Raw genomic sequence first — 15,951 nt, 5'->3', positions numbered from 1 at the left:
ATTGGTCTTCTGCTGCCGTGGAAGCTTTTCAGGAGTTGAAGCGTCGTTTTTGCTGTGCCCCTGTGTTGTGTCAACCAGATGTTTCTCTTCCGTTCCAGGTCGAGGTTGATGCTTCTGAGATTGGAGCAGGGGCGGTTTTGTCACAGAGAGGTTCTGGTTGCTCAGTGTTGAAACCATGTGCTTTCTTTTCCAGGAAATTTTCTGCTGCTGAGCGTAATTATGATGTGGGCAACCGAGAGTTGCTGGCCATGAAGTGGGCATTCGAGGAGTGGCGTCATTGGCTTGAGGGAGCTAAGCATCGCGTGGTGGTATTGACTGATCATAAGAATCTTACTTATCTCGAGTCTGCCAAGCGCTTGAATCCTAGACAGGCCCGTTGGTCGTTATTTTTTGCTCGTTTTGATTTTGTGATTTCGTACCTTCCGGGCTCTAAAAATGTGAAGGCGGATGCTCTGTCTAGGAGTTTTGTGCCCGACTCTCCGGGGTTATCTGAGCCGGCGAGTATCCTCAAGGAAGGAGTCATTGTGTCTGCCATCTCTCCTGATTTGCGGAGAGTGTTGCAGAAATTTCAGGCTAATAAACCTGATCGTTGTCCGGCCGAGAAACTGTTCGTCCCTGATAGGTGGACTAGTAAAGTTATCTCTGAACTTCATTGTTCGGTGCTGGCTGGTCATCCAGGAATCTTTGGTACCAGAGAGTTAGTGGCTAGATCCTTCTGGTGGCCATCTCTGTCACGGGATGTGCGTGCTTTTGTGCAGTCCTGTGGGATTTGTGCTAGGGCTAAGCCCTGCTGTTCACGTGCCAGTGGGTTGCTTTTGCCCTTGCCGGTCCCGAAGAGGCCTTGGACACATATTTCGATGGATTTCATTTCTGACCTTCCCGTTTCTCAAAAGATGTCGGTCATTTGGGTGGTCTGTGATCGCTTTTCTAAAATGGTCCATCTGGTGCCCTTGGTTAAATTGCCTTCCTCCTCTGATTTGGTGCCTTTGTTCTTCCAGCATGTGGTTCGTTTGCATGGCATTCCTGAGAATATTGTTTCTGACAGAGGTTCCCAGTTTGTCTCGAGGTTCTGGCGAGCCTTTTGTGGTAGGATGGGCATTGACCTATCTTTTTCCTCGGCCTTCCATCCTCAGACTAATGGCCAGACCGAACGAACCAATCAGACCTTGGAAACATATCTGAGATGTTTTGTTTCTGCTGACCAGGATGATTGGGTGTCATTTTTGCCGTTGGCTGAGTTCGCCCTTAATAATCGGGCCAGCTCGGCTACCTTGGTCTCTCCATTTTTCTGCAATTCTGGGTTCCATCCTCGTTTCTCTTCAGGACTGGTTGAGTCTTCGGACTGTCCTGGTGTGGATTCTGTGGTGGACAGGTTGCAGCAGATCTGGACTCAGGTAGTGGACAATTTGACCTTGTCCCAGGAGAAGGCTCAGCTTTTCGCTAATCGTAGACGCCGTGTGGGTCCCCGACTTCGTGTTGGGGATCTGGTTTGGTTATCTTCTCGTCATATTCCTATGAAGGTTTCCTCTCCTAAATTTAAACCTCGTTTTATTGGTCCGTATAGGATTTCTGAGATTCTCAATCCGGTGTCTTTTCGTCTGACCCTCCCAGACTCCTTTTCCATACATAATGTATTCCATAGGTCGTTGTTGAGAAGATACGTGGCACCTATGGTTCCATCTGTGGAGCCTCCTGCCCCTGTTTTGGTGGAGGGGGAATTGGAGTATATTGTGGAGAAAATTTTGGATTCTCGTGTCTCTAGACGGAAACTCCAGTATCTGGTCAAATGGAAGGGTTATGCTCAGGAGGATAATTCCTGGGTTTTTGCCTCTGATGTCCATGCCCAGATCTTGTTCGTGCCTTTCATGTGGCTCATCCTGGTCGGCCTGGGGGTTCTGGTGAGGGTTCAGTGACCCCTCCTCAAGGGGGGGGTACTGTTGTGAATTCTGTGGCTGAATTCACTCCTGTGGTCACAAGTGGTATTGCAGCCTCTGGGCTTCCTCCCTCAGGTGTTTTGGTGAGCTCGTTGGCTGCCTTGCTATTTAACTCCACCTGAGTCTGTCTTCCTTGCTCCTTGTCAATGTTCCAGTGTTGGATCTGAGCTACTGCATCTTTCCTGTGGCCTGCTGCTCTGCTAGATAAGTGTTACTTTGTTTTTGTTTCCGTTTTTTCTTTCCAGCTGTGCTATTCTCTTTTGCTGGAAGCTCTGAGACGCAAAGGGTGCACCGCCGTGCCGTTAGTTCGGCACGGTGGGTCTTTTTGCCCCCCTTTGTGTGGTTCTGCTTTAGGGTTTTTTGTAGACTGCATAGTTCTCTTTGCTATCCTCGCTCTGTCTAGAATATCGGGCCTCACTTTGCTGAATCTATTTCATTCCTACGTTTTGTCTTTTCATCTTGCTAACAGTCATTATATGTGGGGGGCTGCCTATTCCTTTGGGGTATTTCTCTGAGGCAAGTCAGGCTTGTATTTCTATCTTCAGGCTAGTCAGCTCCTCAGGCAGTGCCGAGTTGCATAGGTAGTGTTAGGCGCAATCCACTGCTGCTTTTAGTTGTGTGAGGATAGGTTCAGGTATTGCAGTCTGCAGAGATTCCACGTCTCAGAGCTTGTTCTATTGTTTTTGGGTTATTGTCAGATCACTGTATGTGCGCTGATTACTGCACACTGTGTTGCCTGATAGCACAGCATAACACTGTGCTATATTCTACGTGGGCTGTTATATGCTACGTGGCTGTGATATATGCTACGTGGCTCTGCTATATGCTACGTGGCTGTGCTATATACTACTCGGGCTGTTATATGCTACATGGGCTGTGTTATATACTACGTGGCTATATACCACGTTGCTGTGTTATATACTACCATGTGGGCTGTTATATGCTACGTGGCTGTGCTATATTCTACCTGTGCTATATGCTGTGCTATATGCTTTGTGGCTGGGTTATATACTACGTGGCTGTGCTATATACTACGTGGGCTGTCATATGCTACGTGACTCTGCTATATGCTACGTGGCTGTGCTATATACTACTCGGCTGTTGTATGCTACATGGGCTGTGTTATATACTACGTGGCTGTGCTATATGCTATGTGGCTGTGCTATATACTGCGTGGCTCTGCTATATACCACGTGGCTGTGGTATATACTACGTGGGCTGTTATATACTACGTGGCTGTGCTATATTCTACCTGGCTGTGCTATATACTATGTGGGCTGTTATATGCTACATGGGCTGTGTTATATACTTTGTGGCTGTGCTATATGCTACGTGGCTGTGCTATATTCTACGTGGCTGTGCTATATACTATGTGGCTGTGTTATATACTACGTGACTGTGCTATATACTACGTGGGCTGTTATATGCTACATGGGCTGTGTTATATACTACGTGGCTGTGCTATATGCTACGTGGCTGTGCTATATTCTATGTGGCTGTGCTATATACTATGTGGGCTGTTATATGCTACATGGGCTTAGTTATATACTATGTGGCTGTGCTATATGCTACGTGGCTGTGCTATATGCTACGTGGCTGTGCTATATTCTACGTGGGCTGTTATATGCTACGTGGCTGTGATATATGCTACTCGGCTGTTATATGCTACGTGGCTGTGCTATATTCTATGTGGCTGTGCTATATGCTACGTGGCTGTGCTATATGCTATGTGGCTGTGCTATATGCTACGTGGCTGTGCTATATGCTATGTGGCTGTGTTATATACTACTTGGCTGTGCTATATTCTACGTGGGCTGTTATATGCTACGTGGCTGTGATATATGCTACGTGGCTCTGCTATATGCTACGTGGCTGTGCTATATACTACTCGGGCTGTTATATGCTACATGGGCTGTGTTATATACTACGTGGCTATATACCATATTGCTGTGTTATATACTACCACGTGGGCTGTTATATGCTACGTGGCTGTGCTATATTCTACCTGTGCTATATTCTGTGCTATGTGCTATGTGGCTGGGTTATATACTACGTGGCTGTGCTATATACTACGTGGCTGTTTTATATACTACGTGGCTGTGCTATATACTACGTGGGCTGTCATATGCAACGTGGCTGTGCTATATGCTACGTGGCTGTGCTATATGCTACGTGGCTGTGCTATATGCTACGTGGCTGTGCTATATACTAGATGGCTGTGCTATATACTACGTGGCTGTGTTATATACTACGTTGCTGTGCTATATACTACGTGGCTGTGCTATATGCTACGTGGCTGTGCTATATGCTATGTGGCTGTGTTATATACTAGATGGCTGTGCTATATACTACGTGGCTGTGTTATATACTACGTGGCTGTGCTATATACTACGTGGGCTGTTATATGCTACGTGGCTGTGCTATATGCTACGTGGCTGTGCTATATGCTACGTGGCTGTGCTATATGCTATGTGGCTGTGTTATATACTAGATGGCTGTGCTATATACTACGTGGCTGTGTTATATACTACGTGGCTGTGCTATATACTACGTGGGCTGTTATATGCTACGTGGCTGTGATATATGCTACGTGGCTCTGCTATATGCTACGTGGCTGTGCTATATACTACTTGGGCTGTTATATGCTACATGGGCTGTGTTATATACTACGTGGCTATATACCACGTTGCTGTGTTATATACTACCACGTGGGCTGTTATATGCTACGTGGCTGTGCTATATTCTACCTGTGCTATATTCTGTGCTATGTGCTATGTGGCTGGGTTATATACTACGTGGCTGTGCTATATACTACGTGGCTGTGTTATATACTACGTGGCTGTGCTATATACTACGTGGGCTGTTATATGCTACATGGGCTGTGTTATATACTACGTGGCTGTGCTATATGCTACGTGGCTGTGCTATATTCAACGTGGCTGTGCTATATGCTATGTGGCTGTGTTATATACTAGATGGCTGTGCTATATACTACGTGGCTGTGTTATATACTACGTGGCTGTGCTATATACTACGTGGGCTGTTATATGCTACGTGGCTGTGCTATATGCTACGTGGCTGTGCTATATGCTACGTGGCTGTGCTATATGCTATGTGGCTGTGTTATATACTAGATGGCTGTGCTATATACTACGTGGCTGTGTTATATACTACGTTCCTGTGCTATATACTACGTGGGCTGTTATATGCTACGTGGCTGTGATATATGCTACGTGGCTCTGCTATATGCTACGTGGCTGTGCTATATACTACTCGGGCTGTTATATGCTTCATGGGCTGTTACATACTACGTGGCTATATACCACGTTGCTGTGTTATATACTACCACGTGGGCTGTTATATGCTACGTGGCTGTGCTATATTCTACCTGTGCTATATTCTGTGCTATATGCTATGTGGCTGGGTTATATACTACGCGGCTGTGCTATATACTACGTGGCTGTGTTATATACTACGTGGCTGTGCTATATACTACGTGGGCTGTTATATGCTACGTGGCTCTGCTATATGCTACGTGGCTGTGCTATATACTACTCGGCTGTTATATGCTACGTGGCTGTGCTATATTCTATGTGGCTGTGCTATATGCTACGTGGCTGTGCTATATGCTACGTGGCTGTGCTATATGCTACGTGGCTGTGCTATATACTGCGTGGCTCTGCTATATACCATGTGGCTGTGGTATATACTACGTGGGCTGTTATATACTACGTGGCTGTGCTATATTCTACTTGGCTGTGCTATATACTATGTGGGCTGTTATATGCAACATGGGCTGTGTTATATACTACGTGGCTGTGCTATATGCTACGTGGCTCTGCTATATTCTATGTGGCTGTGCTATATACTATGTGGCTGTGTTATATACTATGTGACTGTGCTATATACTACGTGGGCTGTTATATGCTACATGGGCTGTGTTATATACTACGTGGCTGTGCTATATGCTACGTGGCTGTGCTATATTCTATGTGGCTGTGCTATATACCATGTGGGCTGTTATATGCTACATGGGCTTAGTTATATACTATGTGGCTGTGCTATATGCTACGTGGCTGTGCTATATTCTACGTGGATGTGCTATATACTATGTGGCTGTGTTATATACTATGTGGCTGTGCTATATACCACGTGGGCTGTTATATGCTACGTGGCTGTGATATATGCCACGTGGCTCTGCTATATGCTACGTGGCTGTGCTATATTCTATGTGGCTGTGCTATATACCACGTGGGCTGTTATATGCTACGTGGCTGTGATATATGCCACGTGGCTCTGCTATATGCTACGTGGCTGTGCTATATACTACTCGGGCTGTTATATGCTACATGGGCTGTGTTATATACTACGTGGCTATATACCACGTTGCTGTGTTATATACTACCACGTGGGATGTTATATGCTACGTGGCTGTGCTATATTCTACCTGTGCTATATGCTGTGCTATATGCTTTGTGGCTGGGTTATATACTACGTGGCTGTGCTATATACTACGTGGCTGTGTTATATACTACGTGGCTGTGCTATATACTACGTGGGCTGTCATATGCTACGTGACTCTGCTATATGCTACGTGGCTGTGCTATATACTACTCGGCTGTTGTATGCTACATGGGCTGTGTTATATACTACGTGGCTGTGCTATATGCTATGTGGCTGTGCTATATACTGCGTGGCTCTGCTATATACCACGTGGATGTGGTATATACTACGTGGGCTGTTATATACTACGTGGCTGTGCTATATTCTACCTGGCTGTGCTATATACTATGTGGGCTGTTATATGCTACATGGGCTGTGTTATATACTTTGTGGCTGTGCTATATGCTACGTGGCTGTGCTATATTCTACGTGGCTGTGCTATATACTATGTGGCTGTGTTATATACTACGTGACTGTGCTATATACTACGTGGGCTGTTATATGCTACATGGGCTGTGTTATATACTACGTGGCTGTGCTATATACTATGTGGCTGTGCTATATGGTACGTGGCTGTGCTATATGCTACGTGGCTGTGCTATATTCTACGTGGGCTGTTATATGCTACGTGGCTGTGATATATGCTACTCAGCTGTTATATGCTACGTGGCTATGCTATATTCTATGTGGCTGTGCTATATGCTACGTGGCTGTGCTATATGCTATGTGGCTGTGCTATATGCTACATGGCTGTGCTATATGCTATGTGGCTGTGTTATATACTACTTGGCTGTGCTATATTCTACGTGGGCTGTTATATGCTACGTGGCTGTGATATATGCTACGTGGCTCTGCTATATGCTACGTGGCTGTGCTATATACTACTCGGGCTGTTATATGCTACATGGGCTGTGTTATATACTACGTGGCTATATACCATGTTGCTGTGTTATATACTACCACGTGGGCTGTTATATGCTACGTGGCTGTGCTATATTCTACCTGTGCTATATTCTGTGCTATGTGCTATGTGGCTGGGTTATATACTACGTGGCTGTGCTATATACTACGTGGCTGTTTTATATACTACGTGGCTGTGCTTTATACTATGTGGACTGTCATATGCAACGTGGCTGTGCTATATGCTACGTGGCTGTGCTATATGCTACGTGGCTCTGCTATATGCTACGTGGCTGTGCTATATACTAGATGGCTGTGCTATATACTACGTGGCTGTGTTATATACTACGTGGCTGTGCTATATACTACGTGGCTGTGCTATATGCTACGTGGCTGTGCTATATGCTATGTGGCTGTGTTATATACTAAATGGCTGTGCTATATACTACGTGGCTGTGTTATATACTACGTGGCTGTGCTATATACTACGTGGGCTGTTATATGCTACGTGGCTGTGCTATATGCTACGTGGCTGTGCTATATGCTACGTGGCTGTGCTATATGCTATGTGGCTGTGTTATATACTAGATGGCTGTGCTATATACTACGTGGCTGTGTTATATACTACGTGGCTGTGCTATATACTACGTGGGCTGTTATATGCTACGTGGCTGTGATATATGCTACGTGGCTCTGCTATATGCTACGTGGCTGTGCTATATACTACTCGGGCTGTTATATGCTACATGGGCTGTGTTATATACTACGTGGCTATATACCACGTTGCTGTGTTATATACTACCACGTGGGCTGTTATATGCTACGTGGCTGTGCTATATTCTACCTGTGCTATATTCTGTGCTATGTGCTATGTGGCTGGGTTATATACTACGTGGCTGTGCTATATACTACGTGGCTGTGTTATATACTACGTGGCTGTGCTATATACTACGTGGCTGTGCTATATTCTATGTGGCTGTGCTATATACTATGTGGGCTGTTATATGCTACATGGGCTTAGTTATATACTATGTGGCTGTGCTATATGCTACGTGGCTGTGCTATATGCTACGTGGCTGTGCTATATTCTACGTGGGCTGTTATATGCTACGTGGCTGTGATATATGCTACTCGGCTGTTATATGCTACGTGGCTGTGCTATATTCTATGTGGCTGTGCTATATGCTACATGGCTGTGCTATATGCTATGTGGCTGTGCTATATGCTACGTGGCTGTGCTATATGCTATGTGGCTGTGTTATATACTACTTGGCTGTGCTATATTCTACGTGGGCTGTTATATGCTACGTGGCTGTGATATATGCTACGTGGCTCTGCTATATGCTACGTGGCTGTGCTATATACTACTCGGGCTGTTATATGCTACATGGGCTGTGTTATATACTACGTGGCTATATACCATGTTGCTGTGTTATATACTACCACGTGGGCTGTTATATGCTACGTGGCTGTGCTATATTCTACCTGTGCTATATTCTGTGCTATGTGCTATGTGGCTGGGTTATATACTACGTGGCTGTGCTATATACTACGTGGCTGTTTTATATACTACGTGGCTGTGCTATATACTACGTGGGCTGTCATATGCAACGTGGCTGTGCTATATGCTACGTGGCTGTGCTATATGCTACGTGGCTGTGCTATATGCTACGTGGCTGTGCTATATACTAGATGGCTGTGCTATATACTACGTGGCTGTGTTATATACTACGTGGCTGTGCTATATACTACGTGGCTGTGCTATATGCTACGTGGCTGTGCTATATGCTATGTGGCTGTGTTATATACTAAATGGCTGTGCTATATACTACGTGGCTGTGTTATATACTACGTGGCTGTGCTATATACTACGTGGGCTGTTATATGCTACGTGGCTGTGCTATATGCTACGTGGCTGTGCTATATGCTACGTGGCTGTGCTATATGCTATGTGGCTGTGTTATATACTAGATGGCTGTGCTATATACTACGTGGCTGTGTTATATACTACGTGGCTGTGCTATATACTACGTGGGCTGTTATATGCTACGTGGCTGTGATATATGCTACGTGGCTCTGCTATATGCTACGTGGCTGTGCTATATACTACTCGGGCTGTTATATGCTACATGGGCTGTGTTATATACTACGTGGCTATATACCACGTTGCTGTGTTATATACTACCACGTGGGCTGTTATATGCTACGTGGCTGTGCTATATTCTACCTGTGCTATATTCTGTGCTATGTGCTATGTGGCTGGGTTATATACTACGTGGCTGTGCTATATACTACGTGGCTGTGTTATATACTACGTGGCTGTGCTATATACTACGTGGCTGTGCTATATTCTATGTGGCTGTGCTATATACTATGTGGGCTGTTATATGCTACATGGGCTTAGTTATATACTATGTGGCTGTGCTATATGCTACGTGGCTGTGCTATATGCTACGTGGCTGTGCTATATTCTACGTGGGCTGTTATATGCTACGTGGCTGTGATATATGCTACTCGGCTGTTATATGCTACGTGGCTGTGCTATATTCTATGTGGCTGTGCTATATGCTACATGGCTGTGCTATATGCTATGTGGCTGTGCTATATGCTACGTGGCTGTGCTATATGCTATGTGGCTGTGTTATATACTACTTGGCTGTGCTATATTCTACGTGGGCTGTTATATGCTACGTGGCTGTGATATATGCTACGTGGCTCTGCTATATGCTACGTGGCTGTGCTATATACTACTCGGGCTGTTATATGCTACGTGGGCTGTGTTATATACTACGTGGCTATATACCATGTTGCTGTGTTATATACTACCACGTGGGCTGTTATATGCTACGTGGCTGTGCTATATTCTACCTGTGCTATATTCTGTGCTATGTGCTATGTGGCTGGGTTATATACTACGTGGCTGTGCTATATACTACGTGGCTGTTTTATATACTACGTGGCTGTGCTATATACTACGTGGGCTGTCATATGCAACGTGGCTGTGCTATATGCTACGTGGCTGTGCTATATGCTACGTGGCTGTGCTATATGCTACGTGGCTGTGCTATATACTAGATGGCTGTGCTATATACTACGTGGCTGTGTTATATACTACGTGGCTGTGCTATATACTACGTGGCTGTGCTATATGCTACGTGGCTGTGCTATATGCTATGTGGCTGTGTTATATACTAAATGGCTGTGATACTACGTGGCTGTGTTATATACTACGTGGCTGTGCTATATACTACGTGGGCTGTTATATGCTACGTGGCTGTGCTATATGCTACGTGGCTGTGCTATATGCTATGTGGCTGTGTTATATACTAGATGGCTGTGCTATATACTACGTGGCTGTGTTATATACTACGTGGCTGTGCTATATACTACGTGGGCTGTTATATGCTACGTGGCTCTGCTATATGCTACGTGGCTGTGCTATATACTACTCGGGCTGTTATATGCTACATGGGCTGTGTTATATACTACGTGGCTATATACCACGTTGCTGTGTTATATACTACCACGTGGGCTGTTATATGCTACGTGGCTGTGCTATATTCTACCTGTGCTATATTCTGTGCTATGTGCTATTTGGCTGGGTTATATACTACGTGGCTGTGCTATATACTACGTGGCTGTGTTATATACTACGTGGCTGTGCTATATACTACGTGGGCTGTTATATGCTACATGGGCTGTGTTATATACTACGTGGCTGTGCTATATGCTACGTGGCTGTGCTATATTCAACGTGGCTGTGCTATATGCTATGTGGCTGTGTTATATACTAGATGGCTGTGCTATATACTACGTGGCTGTGTTATATACTACGTGGCTGTGCTATATACTACGTGGGCTGTTATATGCTACGTGGCTGTGCTATATGCTACGTGGCTGTGCTATATGCTATGTGGCTGTGTTATATACTAGATGGCTGTGCTATATACTACGTGGCTGTGTTATATACTACGTTCCTGTGCTATATACTACGTGGCTCTGCTATATGCTACGTGGCTGTGCTATATACTACTCGGGCTGTTATATGCTACATGGGCTGTGTTACATACTACGTGGCTATATACCACGTTGCTGTGTTATATACTACCATGTGGGCTGTTATATGCTACGTGGCTGTGCTATATTCTACCTGTGCTATATTCTGTGCTATGTGCTATGTGGCTGGGTTATATACTACGCGGCTGTGCTATATACTACGTGGCTGTGTTATATACTACGTGGCTGTGCTATATACTACGTGGGCTGTTATATGCTACGTGGCTCTGCTATATGCTACGTGGCTGTGCTATATACTACTCGGCTGTTATATGCTACGTGGCTGTGCTATATTCTACGTGGCTGTGCTATATGCTACGTGGCTGTGCTATATGCTACGTGGCTGTGCTATATGCTACGTGGCTGTGCTATATGCTACATGGCTGTGTTATATACTAGATGGCTGTGCTATATACTACGTGGCTGTGTTATATACTACGTGGCTGTGCTATATTCTACGTGGGCTGTTATATGCTACGTGGCTGTGATATATGCTACGTGGCTCTGCTATATGCTACGTGGCTGTGCTATATACTACTCGGGCTGTTATATGCTACATGGGCTGTGTTATATACTACGTGGCTATATACCATGTTGCTGTGTTATATACTACCACGTGGGCTGTTATATGCTACGTGGCTGTGCTATATTCTACCTGTGCTATATTCTGTGCTATGTGCTATGTGGCTGGGTTATATACTACGTGGCTGTGCTATATACTACGTGGCTGTTTTATATACTACGTGGTGCTATATACTACGTGGGCTGTCATATGCAACGTGGCTGTGCTATATGCTACGTGGCTGTGCTATATGCTATGTGGCTGTGCTATATGCTACGTGGCTGTGCTATATACTAGATGGCTGTGCTATATACTACGTGGCTGTGTTATATACTACGTGGCTGTGCTATATACTACGTGGCTGTGCTATATGCTACGTGGCTGTGCTATATGCTATGTGGCTGTGTTATATACTAAATGGCTGTGCTATATACTACGTGGCTGTGTTATATACTACGTGGCTGTGCTATATACTACGTGGGCTGTTATATGCTACGTGGCTGTGCTATATGCTACGTGGCTGTGCTATATGCTACGTGGCTGTGCTATATGCTATGTGGCTGTGTTATATACTAGATGGCTGTGCTATATACTACGTGGCTGTGTTATATACTACGTGGCTGTGCTATATACTACGTGGGCTGTTATATTCTACGTGGCTGTGATATATGCTACGTGGCTCTGCTATATGCTACGTGGCTGTGCTATATACTACTCGGGCTGTTATATGCTACATGGGCTGTGTTATATACTACGTGGCTATATACCACGTTGCTGTGTTATATACTACCACGTGGGCTGTTATATGCTACGTGGCTGTGCTATATTCTACCTGTGCTATATTCTGTGCTATGTGCTATTTGGCTGGGTTATATACTACGTGGCTGTGCTATATACTACGTGGCTGTGTTATATACTACGTGGCTGTGCTATATACTACGTGGGCTGTTATATGCTACATGGGCTGTGTTATATACTACGTGGCTGTGCTATATGCTACGTGGCTGTGCTATATTCAACGTGGCTGTGCTATATGCTATGTGGCTGTGTTATATACTAGATGGCTGTGCTATATACTACGTGGCTGTGTTATATACTACGTGGCTGTGCTATATACTACGTGGGCTGTTATATGCTACGTGGCTGTGCTATATGCTACGTGGCTGTGCTATATGCTACGTGGCTGTGCTATATGCTATGTGGCTGTGTTATATACTAGATGGCTGTGCTATATACTACGTGGCTGTGTTATATACTACGTTCCTGTGCTATATACTACGTGGGCTGTTATATGCTACGTGGCTGTGATATATGCTATGTGGCTCTGCTATATGCTACGTGGCTGTGCTATATACTACTCGGGCTGTTATATGCTACATGGGCTGTGTTACATACTACGTGGCTATATACCACGTTGCTGTGTTATATACTACCACGTGGGCTGTTATATGCTACGTGGCTGTGCTATATTCTACCTGTGCTATATTCTGTGCTATGTGCTATGTGGCTGGGTTATATACTACGCGGCTGTGCTATATACTACGTGGCTGTGTTATATACTACGTGGCTGTGCTATATACTACGTGGGCTGTTATATGCTACGTGGCTCTGCTATATGCTACGTGGCTGTGCTATATACTACTCGGCTGTTATATGCTACGTGGCTGTGCTATATTCTACGTGGCTGTGCTATATGCTACGTGGCTGTGCTATATGCTACGTGGCTGTGCTATATGCTACGTGGCTGTGCTATATGCTACATGGCTGTGTTATATACTAGATGGCTGTGCTATATACTACGTGGCTGTGTTATATACTACGTGGCTGTGCTATATTCTACGTGGGCTGTTATATGCTACGTGGCTGTGATATATGCTACGTGGCTCTGCTATATGCTACGTGGCTGTGCTATATACTACTCGGGCTGTTATATGCTACATGGGCTGTGTTATATACTACGTGGCTATATACCACGTTGCTGTGTTATATACTACCACGTGGGCTGTTATATGCTACGTGGCTGTGCTATATTCTACCTGTGCTATAGACTGTGCTATGTGGCTGTGTTATATACTGTGTTATATACTAGATGGCTGTGCTATATACTACGTGGCTGTGTTATATACTACGTTCCTGTGCTATATGCTACGTGGCTCTGCTATATGCTACGTGGCTGTGCTATATACTACTCGGCTGTTATATGCTACGTGGCTGTGCTATATTCTACGTGGCTGTGCTATATGCTACGTGGCTGTGCTATATGCTACGTGGCTGTGCTATATGCTACATGGCTGTGTTATATACTAGATGGCTGTGCTATATACTACGTGGCTGTGTTATATACTACGTGGCTGTGCTATATTCTACGTGGGCTGTTATATGCTACGTGGCTCTGCTATATGCTACGTGGCTGTGCTATATACTACTCGGGCTGTTATATGCTACATGGGCTGTGTTATATACTACGTGGCTATATACCACGTTGCTGTGTTATATACTACCACGTGGGCTGTTATATGCTACGTGGCTGTGCTATATTCTACCTGTGCTATAGACTGTGCTATATGCTATGTGGCTGGGTTATATACTACGTGGCTGTGTTATATACTACGTGGCTGTGCTATATACTACGTGGGCTGTCATATGCTACGTGGCTCTGCTATATGCTACGTGGCTGTGCTATATACTACTCGGCTGTTATATGCTACATGGGCTGTGTTATATACTACGTGGCTGTGCTATATACTGCGTGGCTCTGCTATATACCACGTGGCTGTGGTATATACTTCGTGGGCTGTTATATACTACGTGGCTGTGCTATATTCTACCTGGCTGTGCTATATACTATGTGGGCTGTTATATGCTACATGGGCTGTGTTATATACTACGTGGCTGTGCTATATGCTACGTGGCTGTGCTATATTCTATGTGGCAGTGCTATATACTATGTGGCTGTGTTATATACTATGTGACTGTGCTATATACTACGTGGGCTGTTATATGCTACATGGGCTGTGTTATATACTACGTGGCTGTGCTATATGCTACGTGGCTGTGCTATATTCTATGTGGCTGTGCTATATACTATGTGGGCTGTTATATGCTACATTGGCTTAGTTATATACTATGTGGCTGTGCTATATGCTACGTGGCTGTGCTATATTCTATGTGGCTGTGCTATATACTATGTGGCTGTGTTATATACTATGTGACTGTGCTATATACTACGTGGGCTGTTATATGCTACATGGGCTGTGTTATATACTACGTGGCTGTACTATATGCTACTTGGCTGTGCTATATTCTATGTGGCTGTGCTATATACCACGTGGGCTGTTATATGCTACGTGGCTGTGATATATGCCACGTGGCTCTGCTATATGCTACGTGGCTGTGCTATATTCTATGTGGCTGTGCTATATACCACGTGGGCTGTTATATGCTACGTGGCTGTGATATATGCCACGTGGCTCTGCTATATGCTACGTGGCTGTGCTCTATACTACTCGGGCTGTTATATGCTACATGGGCTGTGTTATATACTACGTGGCTGTGCTATATACTACGTGGCTGTGCTATATTCTATGTGGCTGTGCTATATGCTACGTGGCTGTGCTATATTCTATGTGGCTGTGCTATATACCACGTGGGCTGTTATATGCTACGTGGCTGTGATATATGCCAAGTGGCTCTGCTATATGCTACGTGGCTGTGCTATATACTACTCGGGCTGGTATATGCTACATGGGCTGTGTTATATACTACGTGGCTGTGCTATATTCTACGTGGCTGTGCTATATGCTACGTGGCTGTGCTATATGCTACATGGCTGTGTTATATACTAGATGGCTGTGCTATATACTACGTGGCTGTGTTATATACTACGTGGCTGTGCTATATTCTACGTGGGCTGTTATATGCTACGTGGCTGTGATATATGCTACGTGGCTCTGCTATATGCTACGTGGCTGTGCTATATACTACTCGGGCTGTTATATGCTACATGGGCTGTGTTATATACTACGTGGCTATATACCACGTTGCTGTGTTATATAC

The sequence above is a fragment of the Ranitomeya imitator genome, chromosome 4 (genome assembly GCF_032444005.1).
Source record: "Ranitomeya imitator isolate aRanImi1 chromosome 4, aRanImi1.pri, whole genome shotgun sequence".
In the NCBI taxonomy this organism is placed as follows: Eukaryota; Metazoa; Chordata; class Amphibia; order Anura; family Dendrobatidae; genus Ranitomeya; species Ranitomeya imitator.
This window is presented reverse-complemented; position numbering follows the sequence as displayed.